The 14,844-nt window shown below is 37.4% G+C and overlaps 1 protein-coding gene across 1 annotated transcript in view; it reads left to right on the top strand.

Annotated features, from left to right (window-relative positions):
• Positions 1-14,844, top strand: part of MACC1 (MACC1, MET transcriptional regulator) — a 211,211-nt gene that overhangs the window by 126,352 nt on the left and 70,015 nt on the right. Inside the window, 1 exon segment of the mRNA XM_021063417.1 lies at positions 5,368-5,407. The gene's annotated coding sequence lies outside the window, so the exon portion shown is untranslated.

Below are 14,844 nucleotides of genomic sequence, written 5' to 3'. Positions count from 1 at the left end.
GTGATGGTGTCCATAGCACATAGCAGTATGTGAATGGATGTTAACATTAAAAAATGTCTTTGTGTCTTCTTGTGCAATTTTTAAAAAAATGTTCAAGAAATGTGTGTGTGTGTATAGTGAAGTATATTATCTAAACTATAGTGGCAGATGAATTTGAAATATTTGACATGCCCCCTTGTCTTGGCTTATAGATTGTGAAGTTTTTAAAATACAATTATTCTCAAATAACTTGCAATCTGGTATACCAGGGACTCAGAGTAAACTCTTCTTTTGTCCTAAAGAGGGTGGAATTGCATGCTTACATACACAGGTGCATATGTACATACACACATAACACATACAGGTTAATGGGATGCCTAAAACCACTATTTTAATCAAGGGACACAAAATCCTATACATTTTTAGGACTTAATGACAAATTCATGCTTTGGAAATTTTCTGGAAAACCATGTAAACTCTGGGGAAGTTGATGTAAAGATAGCTGAAGATTATTTCAGAGTGATCTTGCTATGAAAATGGCGGTTGTGTCAATAAAAATACAGAGGAGTCAACAAATGCAGAACTCTTTAGGTTACCATTCATTATAGGACAAATAATCCATAGGCATTCTAGTACAAACTACACAGAGGGTTCTCTGTTATTGATTAGTAGCAAAAGGGCAGCTTGAAAACATCTTATGATCATGTGAAGAATTGGCATATATTCTCTTATGTGTTATCCTGAAAGGAAAAAATGAAAAAACAAAAAACAGCAACGAAGTTCTAAACTACAGCTTGATGGGGGTCAGTTTGTGGATGACTCATCTTATGGTTGAATAAGGAGCCAGAAAGAAGTAATGAAGGTAAATATGAAATTGTAAGAACAACTTGGCTCACTTTCTTAATCTAGGGAAATTAGGATCAATCTGACCTAAATTAATTTAGGGCCTAACATTTCACTATGATTTGAATTACTCACTGAAATTAACTAGTAAATGGCACAGTATCAACTGGTTTTGGAAAGTAACAGTGTGATCATGACTCAGGGACAAAGTGACCCAGAAAATGGGAGTCACAGTCAGCCCAGGGGTCTAAGAGTTAATGCATATTGAAACAGGACAAAGAAAAAACTCCAGGGGGAACTTTCTTATAACTTTGCAAATGTGGCCTTTCTCTTTGCAAGATAGCCTCATATGGGGAAAAATCTGAGCATGTGGGGAATATGGCTATTTCCTATTACTCTTTCTGGTATATTTGTACTATAGGGACCAAACATGAGTGACATTTAGCATAGGTCATTAAAGGATACCAAGAAAATCCCCTTTTAATTATTAAGTAATACCCTAGGCATATTCAAATCACTTTTTGTGTTTGATTTCCCCCTCTGTGTACAGGGAATCACTAGCTCTGTTCCCTACCAGATACGTAGAGGGAAAAAAGTCTAAATTCTAAATCAGATGAAACATTAGGAGAAAAAATTACATCTGCTTTAATGAGCAATTGACAGCTTCCATGTGGTCAGAGAATTTTTAAGTTGGAAGAACTTTAAGCAAGACTTCCTCATTTTACTGGTCAGTTCAATTTAGGTCAACACATATGTACTATTGCCAGGCGCTGTGGAGCTTTTGGATATTTAGAGAATATGTAAGATCCAGTCCTTGATTGAATAAAGTCTGAAGAAAATGGGGTGGGCAGAGGTGACTTGTTTTACAGTGAAGTACAAGCTATGTTAGAAGTATATATTAGTATTCCAAGCAATAGCAAATCACTTGGGCTGATCTAAATTGAAGAGCAACACACCAAACTCCAGTCCCGCAATTAATGAGAGGGCTGGATATCAGGCTCATGGCTCGTGAAGCCAAGGCAGCAGCCAAAATAATGGTACTGGATAAATTAGTTGTGTCTGCTAAGCCCTAGAAAACTCAATTTGCAGGGCCATTACTATGAGTCTTGGCTCTACTCCCCATGGCCCTGACAGACATAGCCAAAGCAGGACACTGTTTGCATAGCTACCTCTGTTCACCTCGAGTATTTTCTGTCTCTGCTGTTGTGTGTCTCCAGTTCCTAATTCCAGGTCCCAGATAACTGTGTATGATTAGCCACTCTAAGTGCTTTGCTTCTCCCTCATCTACCAGGCTGGCTATCAGTGAGAGTCACTGGCATTTTAGCTTCCATATTTGTTGACACCATTAGAGTATAGATGGGGTGAAGCAGATTTCAAACTCACAGTTGCAAACATCACAGTGTCTTTAAGCTTAAATAATCTTTGGGGTGACTCCTTTTTTATTCTCAGTCTTTCAGCTTCTCCTTGAGTCATAAAGGCATACTTGTCCTAACACCTGGTATCTGCAGATCCACTCACATCTTGGCACTCTCATGTTTTCACAGTGAAGAATCTGTGAATAGCTAGTGCCTGATTATCTCTCCCAAATGGGCAAAGAATGCAATGGTGTCAGCTGTGTGACTGAACATGGAGCCCTGATATATTTCACGTTTCAGTACCTACCAGTATGTTTCAACTGAAGCCCCCATGGAGTTCTACTCATTCTCTGGCTTTCTTTTTCCCACACACTAGAGTAGAAGGGGCTGGCTTTTCATACCCTTTTGCTGTCTGTCAGGAAATAACAGATGTCCATATTTTACTTATTTTTATTTATTTTGTCTTTTGTCTTTTTTTAGGGCTACACCCATGGCATATGGAGGTTCCCAGGCTAGAGGTCGAATCAGAGCTATAGCTGCCAGCCTACACCACAGCTCACAGCAACGCTGTATCCTTAACCAACTGAATGAGGCCAGAGATTGAACCTGCAACCTCATGGTTCCCAGTTGGATTTGTTTCACTGCACCATGACGGGAACTCCGTCCACTTATTTTTAAAATTTTATTGGAATATAGTCAACTTAAAAATATTCTACTTATGTTTTAGGTACAATAAATCTCGTGGCTGCAAGTGATCATGATTTCAGGGGAGAAATTAAAATATCTTGGTTTAGCATGAGCAAAATATCAACCCAGTCAGATATTTGTGTAAATCAGTACTAGAAACATAAGGGGGCTAGAATGGGTTAAGGGGATCAGAAAAGACATGAGAGGAACTAACAACTACTGAGAGAATTCCCTTCCTGGGTGGGAGAGATCAGTGATTAAGAATTATTTGAAGGGAGTTCCCGTCGTGGCACAGCGGAAACAAATCCGACCAGGAACCATGAGGTTATGGGTCTGATCCCTTGCCTCACTCAGTGGGTTAAGGATCTGGTGTTTTAACCCCCTATCTGGGTTAAGGATCTGGTTGCTGTGAGCCGTGGTGCAGGTCATAGAAGTGGCTCGGATCCCGTGTTGCTATGGTTGTGACCTAGGCTGGCAGCTGTAGCTCCGATTAGACCCCTAGCCTGGGAACCTCCATATGCCACGAGTGCAGCCATAAAAATACAAAGAGACAACAAACAAACAAACAAACAAGCAAACAAAACAAAACAAAAAACAAGAATTATTTGAAGAATTGTATATCAATTATACTTCAATAAAAAAATTAAAAAATAATTATTTATAGAAGTCTAAAGGGCAGGGTTTTGACTTCAGAGCCAGGAGATAAGATTAGAGGGGAAAGGAACCAGATATGCTGGAGCTGATGTTCAAAAATCATAGATGGAGGCAGGACCAGCTCTCCAAGATGGAGTCATGGGACTGAGGGCCAGCCCTTGGGAGGCTGTTAGAAAGGCAAGAGCATCAGTATGAGGCAGAGCTGGCGAAATAATCAGTACTGATCCAGGAAAGCCTTCATTTGAGGTACTGTCAGGGCTTAAATTAATACATTTAATAACATACTCTTCTGGAAATAAAGGTTGTGGAACCTCCACAAGACTAGACCACAGGGACATTCTGTTAACAGAATTGCTTCTAGCTATTTGACAGTTCTTTAAATGCAAATGTTTCTTGGGAGAGAGAAAGATGGTATTAACATCCAGTTTAGAGTTAATACCTCAGTTATTTCATTCATTAGTTGTTTATCAGAAACATTTACATGTAAATTACTGAGTGGGAACAAAATAAGATCTTGCCTTCAAATTGAAACATTAAGACATGTGCACACACACACACACACACACACACCCAATGAAACAAGATATAACATCTGTTATGAGAGGACTAGGTAAAATATCAACTTGTTAGGAGAGGAAGAATAATTCAGATTAGGGCAGACTGGGGAGGGCTTCTTGGATAGGAATATTTTTTCACTGGGCTTTGAAAGACAAAAAAGTCTGAACATTTAAAAATGGGCAAAGAATATTTCAGGGAGAAGAAACAGCATGAGAACAAAATCTATAGGGTTTGGGAAAATAGAGAACCATTTGTTCTGAAAGGAATATAAATGACATAAGGGCAAATTAGGTTCTGGTCAGGAGATTATTCCTTTTCCTCTGACAAAGGAAAACAGAATGACTCAGTTTGAGCTGTGGAATGAGTGACGCAAGGGGAAACTTCACTATGGCTTTGGGTGGATCAGGTAGGACGGGCCACAGGAAGCCCCATGTTCCTTAGGTGTGTGGCATGAAGGAAGGAGGGAGCGAAAGTGTAGAAAATGGAAAAGAAATTTCTCTTTTGTCACCATTCTGCTGTCTGCTTATTTTAGCTGAATCCATCCATTAGGTTCTTGGGCCCAGACAAGGTCTTATCTATTTCCGTTTTATGGGTTGCTTCTAATGTGAAATAAAAGGCTAGAGACAGACGATGTATGAACAAATAGAGAAAACACTTTTCTTAGCTTTTGTTTGTTTATTTCTAACACTTTCTTTTTCCCAGTGTTGCAAAGAAGTGAAACAACTATTTCACCTTTAATTTTTTACCCAAGTTTTAAAATCTATTTTTCCATTCAATTTTCTTGTTTTTGAATTTTGAGCAATCAGAAGCAATGCTGGAATCTACAGAAGGAAGACACCAAATCAAGGAATGAAAAGAAAAATGGAAGAAAATATCAACAAAGATTCCATTTTCCTCACATTTTAAAAAGCATATTTAAATAAATCCGGGGGATTTGGAAGATGAGGGGTAAAATGTCCCCATTATATCCCTAAAGAGTGACATTGCAGTGCTGATGCAGGAGGAACTAGAGGCTTTCAGGCCTCACCTGGGAAGTCCTCTTTCACCTCATCCTCAGCTCTGAATCACTCACTGAGAGAGAATCTGGCCAGGCAGGTTCCACACCTGCATGAGGAGGATTCGTTTGCATAAAGAGTTTTTAATTCTTGCCAACACAGAGGGTGCCTTCTTACTCCTTGGCAAACTCTTTTGTTTCCTTTTATAGAAATAGTTTCTATTTACAAATTGTACTTAGATATACCCAGCTGATAAATACATGTTTACTTTTTGCTTTGTTTTTTCATCTTCCTAGGGTGAAACTGTAACCATCCACCCTCTTCTCCTGGTTTCAGGTGAGGAAATTGAATTGTGGGAATTGTAGTTCTTCTAAGCTTTTAAGGTTTCTGATTGGGCAGCCTGAGCCACACCGGGAGGACTTCTAGTCCCAGGTGGCTCTGTAAGCAGTAGTTCAGGCGCCACTTACAGAGCAAGGCACATTTGCAGAGAGTCCTCCGTTTTGGTAAAATGAGTTCCATTCACTCTACCAAATAATGTTCCTGAAATGAAGAGGCTGGATTCATTTCCACAACTGTAAGTGCTGTTTTTAAAAATTAATATCCTTTTTACTCTTGATATATAGTACAAATAGAAAATTGTGTCATTTCTAGAACAATTGAACAAACCGAATGTTTCTTCCTTCACAAGCCCTCCTTGGAAAGGAAAAAAGGGAAGGTAATGGATATTCTGTGGGTTTTTACGACATGGTTTAGAATAAATTTTAACACATAGAATAGACTAATATCTTGATACATGGCATTGGATGAAATAATTTATAAAAAGAGGAGTAAGACATGCAACATTCAAAGTCAATGCAAACAGCAACTAAATCCACTTTGACTTGTTTCAAATATGTAGATGATTGAAATCCCCTGAAATTTTAAAATATTTCAAAAGGCAGCAGCTGTGTTGAAAAGACTATGGGCATTCAAGTCAGATAAAGTTGGATTCAGGTAGTTCCCATTGTGGCTCAGTGGAAACAAGCCTAGTTTCCATGAGGATGTGGGTTCTATCCCTGGCCTCTGTTAGTGCATCAAGGATCCAGTATTGGTGCTGTGATATAGGTCACAGATGTGGCATGGCTCCCATGTTGCTGTGGCTGTAGCCACAGCTGTAACTCTGATTTGACCCCTAGCCTGGGAACTTGCATATCCTGTGGTGTGGCCCTAAAAAAAAAAGTTGGATTCATTGGCCTCATTGCTTATTAGATATGTGAATTGTGGCAAAATGCTTCACCTTTCAAGCCCTAATTTCCACATTTGCAAAGTGGGTATAAAACCTACCTCACTGGATTAATAGAATGAAATTAGCATGGTATATTGTACTAAATAGATGCTTAGGCAATAGCTACTGGATATAATCTTGTCTTCTTTCTAATTGAGTTTCAATTAAGCTTCAAAAACAGATTAAAGAGACAAAAAAATTATTGTAGGATTCCATTTACATAAGGTATTGAGAGTAGTCAGATTCATAGAAACAGAAAGTAGAATGTGGTTGCCAGGGCCTGGGGAGAGGAAGAAGTAGGAAATCTTTATTAGCGGGTAAAGAGTTTCAGTTTTTCAATTTGAAAATGTTCTAAGATTTGTTGCACAATAATGGGAATATACTTAACACTATTGAACTATACATTTACAAATAGTTAAATGGAAGATTTTATATAATGTGTTTTTACCATAATTAAAAAAAAAAAATCAAAAGCATGTAGTAAAAATTCTGGGGAGTTCCCATTGTGGTTCAGTGGAAATGAATCTGACTAGCATCCATGAGGACACAGGTTCAATCCCTTGCCTTGCTCTGTGGGTTAAGTGTCTGGTGTTGCCATGAGCTGTGGTGTACGTCGCAGACATGACTTAGATCCACCATTGCTGTCACTGTGGTGTAGGCCAGCAGCTACAGCTCTCATTGGATCTCTAGTCTGGGAACCTTCATATGCCGGGTGTGTGGATTTAAAAAAATGAAAGAAGAAAGGAAAAGAAAATTCTGGTGCCTCCCATTTATTAAGGTGCCTCTGGCTCTTTAAAAGGTGTGTCTTTCAGTGGTTCTAATTTTAGGATTGCCTTTGGATCACCTATGTTAGATAGTGTCTGGTTTTTACATAACAATAATTGGCAGAGAGGAGATGCATTTTTGGTATATTTTTAGAGTTATCTCCACAGTTTTGTGGTGATCCTTTTATACCCTTCTTAATTACATGATTGTCTCTAATTCATAGTAGGGATCTTAATATGATTTCATAGTTATTGTACAAAATATAAAAATTACAAAGTCATAATTATGGGTTACACCTTACTTGAAAACTTTAGATACAACTCAAATGTATTTTTTTTTTTTTTTGTCTTTTTTTGCCTTTTCTAGGGCCGCTCCTGCAGCACATGGAGGTTCCCAGGCTAGGGGTCGAATCGAAGCTGTAGTCACCGGCCTACACCAGAGCCACAGCGACTCGGGATCTGAGCCGCGTCTGCAACCTACACCACAGCTCACGGCAACACCGGATCCTTAACCCACTGAGCAAGGCCAGGGATCGAACCCGCAACCTCTTGGTTCCTAGTCGGGTTCATTAACCACTGAGCCACGACGGGAACTCCTCAAATGTATTATTTACTTTGGTGTTCTCACATTCCCTGTAGCTAATTTATAAACAGATTATTTTATGTGTCTGTCTTAGAAATAATAAGGCTATTAAGACAGGATCTGTTAAACACCACCCTATCTTAAAATGTATTAGCTAATTTGAAAGATAAAAGATAATTTGGAATCATTGATTTTAAACTTGAAAGCATGTTGTTGTTGAATTTTTGGAAAAATCTTTTCTTGAAAGATCACACTAATGCCTTGCTATCTATTACAACTAAGTGTCCTTCATGGTATTTGGTGATAACAACTAATATTTTTAATAAGTTTGCAAAGTTTTGCATGTGATATACATTAAATGTAATCTCTCTCAGAAACTATGTTAGGAAGTCCAGGGTCGCATTAGAATGAAAACAAAGGCAAAAAAAAAAAAAAACAAAAAAAACAAAAAAAACAAAAAAAAAACCCCAAAACTAAAGAAGCACTTGATATAGTATAACATCTAAAAGGGCAACATTGTTTTTGCCATTGAATGCCTATCTATGGTCTACTTTCTCTAGGAAGTGTCATTTGTTTACTTAACAATTATTTCTTGCAGTCCTACAGTGTTCTCCCACAGGGGTGGGCTTTGGGGTTAAAGAGTGACTGAGGTATAGCACTTGAGGGGGACCTGTTCTACTAGAGGAGATACGTATTCATAAATGGCTAAAGGGAGAACATGCCAATTTATCAATAACTCATGCCATTCCTGGTGTCACTGTTGGTTAATTCCCACTGCTAAGAGTATATGGTGTTCAATATCCTGGGATTAAAGCTGCTTCAGTATATCTTTGCTTGAACCGCAATCACTGGAGACCCCCCCAAAATTTTTTTTGAAAAATCGTGTATGAGTCAGTCACAAGCAGAGTGGAGTGACTTCCAAAAAACATGGAAGAAACATGTACCCAGAATGCCCGAGGATAGAGAGGTCGTGGTGTACTGAAAAGCAAGAGGGTACTCTGGGAGGTGCTAGAACTGTATTTTCAGCTAGGCCTGGAAAGATGAACAGAGTTGAAATCATCAGAAAAAAATGAAGAGAATATTTCTTGCAGAGCAGCATTTACCAAACTTTGTTGAATGAAATGATTTTAGGCAATATGTGGACCAGCTAGTGAATAACATTGAGTTACACAGTGAAAAAATTACTGTATTTTCAAAATGACTTTCAGTTCTTCAAGGTCAAAATATTATTATTGTTGATGCGACTTTAAAATTATTTTAACACTTGTTTAATTCTCCTTTATAACAACAATAGAGTAATAGGCTCAATAATTTAAGCTGACAAAATATTTAGTTATAACTTTTAGAATAACATTTATTTTTATAGTGATCACTATTTATTCCAATAGATACTGGTTTTTTTTTCATTTATGCTACCGATGGAAGTGTACTTTTAAAAGACTTACCTGAACTAAATGAATGGATTTATAGAAATTTTGAATAAAAAATTGTTCAGATGATATGTGGCAATGGAAGAAATCATGAAAAGGTACCAGAATATCTGAAGTTTGGGAAACACTAAGTAGAGGCCACGCCAAGTACAAAAATAGGCTGGTTTTATGTATAGCTAGAAAGGAGGGACATTGAGCATTCTAAGGAGAGAATCCCAGGAGACTTTGTGTGATGATGCTGGAGTAAGTTTGATTGTAGAGGCTTTGAAGGAATTTGCTCTTCAGCTTCTAGATGGTGGAGTTCTAGGGTCCTGACTCAAGCACAGCATAATGAAAGCTGTGCTTTGGAAGAATTATACAAGGAATGACACATGGGTGGGCTGGAGTGCAGGGAACATGAATGTAGAGAAAGTGCTTTGGAAATAGGTTTATCTGAGTATGAATAAATAACGGGTTTGGGGATTGAAAATGGAAGAGAGGGATAGGGAAGTCATTCAACAACAAAGGAGGTTAATAATATCATAATAGAATGATAACAGCCGAGATGCTTTTGAGTTTTTAAAGCTCAGTGACTTGAGCGAATAACTGTTAACACTGAGACAAAAGAGAGCTAGCTAGTTTTTGTGGGTAAATGATCCTTTGTACCTCAGGCAATTTGAAATTGAGGTGAGCTGGGCTTCCAGTGGAAAGGGAAACTGCGTTGTTAATCATGTGGAATTGGAATTCTGGAGAGCCGTTAGAGTTGGTCAGAGGAATAGAGGCAGCAAGCAAGTACTGCCCTTAGTAAAATGAAACTTAGATCTGCTCTGCCTCATTCATGGAGGAATGCTGAAGAATGAGAATCTCCAGGTTCTGAGGGATGGATAAGGGAAAGAAGAGCAGGTTGACTCATTCCTTCCAAGATTTTATTTTGTCTTGGGGGTTCTCTCTTGATTACTGTAGCTGCCACCTTGCTCAGAGATGAGACTTTCTTATAGGGTCCTTGCTAGGAATAAACAGAAGCATCTTCATCTCTAGCCAGGAAAATAGCTCCCAGATTTACTTTCTGGGAATGATAGAGAGGAGTTTTGTGTGTCTTCTATTTTCATTGGGAAAAACACTTAATTTAGAAGTTTCCCTAAAAGATGCAATACATAGTAGATTGGTATTTAAAGTAGATATATATTACAGAGACTTAAATACTCACCTTTTAGCTTAACAAATAAAATTTTAGACATTTTCAAAAGAGGAATGCTCTCCCTGATTCTGTTTCTCCCTTTCCTATCTCAGGACTCACTCTTCTCCTGTCCTTGTAGATTTTCTCCATTGTATACTTTTATTCTTTTATCTCTTTCTATTTTTATGTTTTATTCTTTCTACTTCCATGTGAACATATCCATAAATTGTTTTAATGTATAACATTTTAATGTAAACATTAGAGTATACATTGTTCACTTACTCTTTTCTTTTAACCTTATACTTTTGAGATTAATCCATATTGATTATTATAGCACAACTTATTAGTTCTCATAGTGATAAGGTATTTTGCTATCATAAGTAGCACTATAAACAATATTCTTATACATGTCATTTGTGTACGATGTAAGAATTACTCTTGTGAATATTTCCAGGGAATATATTTGCTGATCCATTGGCATATGCATCTTCAAATTAATGAGATACTGATTTTTTTTTCTAAAATACTTATACCATATTATATTCGTAGACAAAATGAATGAGAGTTTCTCTTTCTCTCCAGTCTCAACATGCTTGTTTCTCTTACATGTTCTAGTTAAATAATCTTTCCAGATGTAACTGAAACCAGACACTTGTGGCATCTTGGAGACTCAGCTATGTTTGGAACACTGTAATCTCTAAAACATAGTGGAAAATTTGATCTCAAATCAACTTCTTTGTTTCTTAGCCTATGGTGTGAGAGATTGAACAGTTTTTCCATTTAACAGACATTAATAATGATGATGATGATTATAACAACTGTTAACAATATTTGAATGCTTACCATGTACTAAGTGCTGTCTTAAGCCCTTTAATTAAAATATCGTATTTAATTAATTTGGCGGGAAGATAATTATATTATGCCAATTTTAGAGATGAAATTAATTCACAGAAATATCATGTCAATACTTAGTAAGCAGGGATGGTAGAATTCATAGTTACTCAGTCTATTCCAACTAAGACATGTGCGAAAGTGTAGGTGGCAACAGACTCGGGAAATAGACATCCAAGTATAGGAGTTCTTAATTTTTGAACGTTTAAAATCTAGTTAATATTGAAATAACATCAAAAGCACATAATGAAATGATGAGAAGTGTCAAATAAGTCATATTTGTACTTGGGAGAATTTAATTTTGCCTAGGAAAATTGGAGAATGTTTCTTATAGGTGATCAAACTTTACTGAGCCTTGAAAATGAGAAAAAGGAAATTAAGGAGACAAAAAATAAAGGGAGTAGCTTTTTAGAAAATATGATGAAGTGGAAAGTACAAGATATATTGGGTAAAGTTATTTTATGCAATCATAACTCAACCAATAATTTCTGAACATCTACTATGTGTGAAGGAGCTAAATTGTGGGACATAGCAGTGAGCAAGAAAGACACTATCTCTCCCCATAGATAAGTGTGCTTAGAAATGTTGTGTTTGGGGAACTGGGGGCAAACTGTGAAGGGAATGAGATTGAAAAGATAGCTTACTGCTAATTATGAAGTATTTTCAAATATCTGCCTTAAGAATTGTCCACTTCATTCTGAAGGCAGTGAGGAATCAGTGTGAGTCACTCTGAGGTGAGTGCCATTACTCATTTATTTATTCGGTAAACACTTATTCTACCTGTGCTTTGCTTAGTGATAGGGATAGAGGGAGTGACAAATATGTCTGTAAAATCAATAATACAGTGTGAGAAATAGGGCAGGGGGTGCACAGGATAACATTGCCTAACCCAGGCTGGAGAAGTGTGGTGAGAAGAGGGAACCATGGTAGGAGATACTCCAAAGTGATTTTGGGGATAAAGGAAATTGCTTGAAAAATATTGACAACTGATGGCCAATAAGCACATGAAAAAATGCTCAACATCACTGATTATTAGAGAAATGCAGATCAAATCTACTATGAGGTACCACCTCACACCAGTCAGAATGGCCATCATTAAGAAGTCCACAAATAACAAATATTGGAGAGGGTGTGGAGAAAAGGAAATGCTCCTGCACTGTTGGTGGGAATGTAAATTGGTACAGCCACTATGGAAAACAGTATGGAGATACCTCAGAAAACTAAATATAGAACTACCATATGACCCAGCAATCCCACTCTTGGGCATATATCCAGACAAAACTTTCCTTAAAAAAGACACATGCACCTTCATGCTCATTGCAGCACTATTCACAATAGCCAAGACATGGAAACAACCTAAATGTACATCAGCAGGTGATTGGATTAAGAAGATGTGGTATATATACACAATGGAATACTACTCAGCCATAAAAAGGACAAAATAATGCCATTTATAGCAACATGGATGGAACTAGAGACTCTCATACTGAATGAAGTAAGTCAGAAAGAGAAAGACAAATACCATATGATATCACTTATATCTGGAATCTAATATACAGCACAAGTGAAACTTTCCACAGAAAAGAAACTCATGGACTTGGAGAATAGACTTGTGGTTGCCAAGGGGAAGAAGGAGGAAGTGGGAGGGACTGGGAATTGGGGGATAATACATGAAAATTATTGCATTTGGAATGGATAAGCAATGAGATCCTGCTGTATAGCACTGGAAACTATATCTAGTCACTTATGATGGAGAATTATAATGTGAGAAAAAGAATGTACATATGCATGTGTGACTGGGTCACCTTGCTGCACAGTGGAAAACTGATAGAACACTATAACCCAGCTATGATGGAAAGAATAGAAATCATTAAAAAAAATTGACAACTGAGTTTAGTCTTTTATAAAACATCTTTTTTTTTTCCCAAAAATGTTGCATGTTCACTGTAGAAACTTGAAAACCACAATCATACTTATCAAGGATGTACATCTTTAAGATTTGTGTATATATCCTGTTAGTCTTTTTATGCCTATGGTAGATACTGAGAATGAATGACTTAAATAAATGTTATCTGATCATTTTAGTTCACTTGACAATATACTATATTTTTCCACATTATTATATGTCTTTTATAACTTTTAAATTTCTTATCTGCATGTGATATTATATTGCATGTGATATATAATGAATTCTCTACTGTTGAAAATACATTTCTCTCAATATTTGCTGTTGTGAATAGGACCTCATTGAATATTGTTGTACAAGCGTCTTAAGATATCTGATTACTTTTGGAGTTCCCGTTGTGGCACAGAGGAAATGGATCCGACTAGGAACCATGAGGTTGCGGGTTCGATCCCTGGCCTCGCTCAGTAGGTCAAGGATCCAGCGTTGCTGTGAGCTATGGTGTAGTTTGCAGACATGGCTCAGATCTGGCGTTGCTGTGGCTCTGGCGTAGGCTGGCAGCTACAGCTCTGATTAGACCCCTAGCCTGGGAACCTCCACATGCCACAGGTGTGGCCCTAGAAAAGACCAAAAAAAAAAAAAAAGATATTTGATTATTTTCAAAGATAAATTTCTAGAATTTGAATTATTATAAGTCCTTTTACCCACTAAAACTCCTGACCATATCATATAAGAGAAGGAAAGTTCTTATAGGCTACTTAATAAGATACTGAATTGATGAAACTGGCATTTTAGATATATCATTTTAAATATATTGTAAAAGGAGAATAGAAAATATTTCAGGCAACATGCCAGGTAGAATTTATTGTTGAATTCTAAATGAAAAAAAAAAAATAGATCCTGCACAAATGAAATCACATTTGTGATGGAATGTGATAGGATATTTTAGAGAGATTAATTTTGCAGAAATTAGTGCATTAGGTACAGTGACTCAGGGGCAGGAAAGCAGTAAAATTGATTAAAGATTATCTCTCAGTTTCTGACATAGGCAACTAACTGGGTGGATGGTAATGTCCTTGTTCATTCAGATAGAGAAGATAGGAGAAACAGGTTCAGTTGAGGCTAGTGGACTTTGACATGCCTGTGACAATCCACAGGGAGAAACTGCTTAAGCAGTTAGACAGATCTGGGAGTCAGAAGTGCAAATGAGTTAGAGATGGAGAGTGTGAGAGTCATCAATACCTAGGTGTAGCTATAGGTATAGATGTAGTCATGGATGTAGATGAGATCTCCCAGAGTATTAAAGACTAGACTACAGCATGAGAAGAGTAGGGTGTTCTGGTGGTACCCCTCTGACATGATAATAGCAGTAAGTCTTAGTCAGGGTGAAAACAGTTATGGTGGAGACTGAAAAGTAGAGGCCAGAGAAACACAAGAAAATCCAGTGAGAGTACAATGAGTGAAGACAAAGTAGAATTTTTTAGGAAGGGAGAAGTTAACAGTGTCACGTGTCACAGCAAGGCCTAATAAGAATGAAAAGTATCTTTTTATATTTCACTGCAAGTTTTATCTAGAGAAGTTTCAGAAGAATGACAGGGGCAGACACTAGAATGCCATGACTAGACGTGTGTTTCAGTAAGATGCCTTTAGCGGCATTTAGTAGAATGGCTCCAGAAAGGAAGTAATACAGCTAATCCAGAGCAGCTGCCATGGTGTTGAATAGAAAGAGATTGTGGCAGTAGGATTTATCAAGTAGGTGAATATGTGTGACAGAGAGGATGG

The sequence above is a fragment of the Sus scrofa genome, chromosome 9, assembly GCF_000003025.6.
Source record: "Sus scrofa isolate TJ Tabasco breed Duroc chromosome 9, Sscrofa11.1, whole genome shotgun sequence".
NCBI lineage: Eukaryota > Metazoa > Chordata > Mammalia > Artiodactyla > Suidae > Sus > Sus scrofa.
The sequence above is the reverse complement of the archived record's forward strand: the minus strand, read 5'-3'. Positions and strand labels throughout refer to the sequence as shown.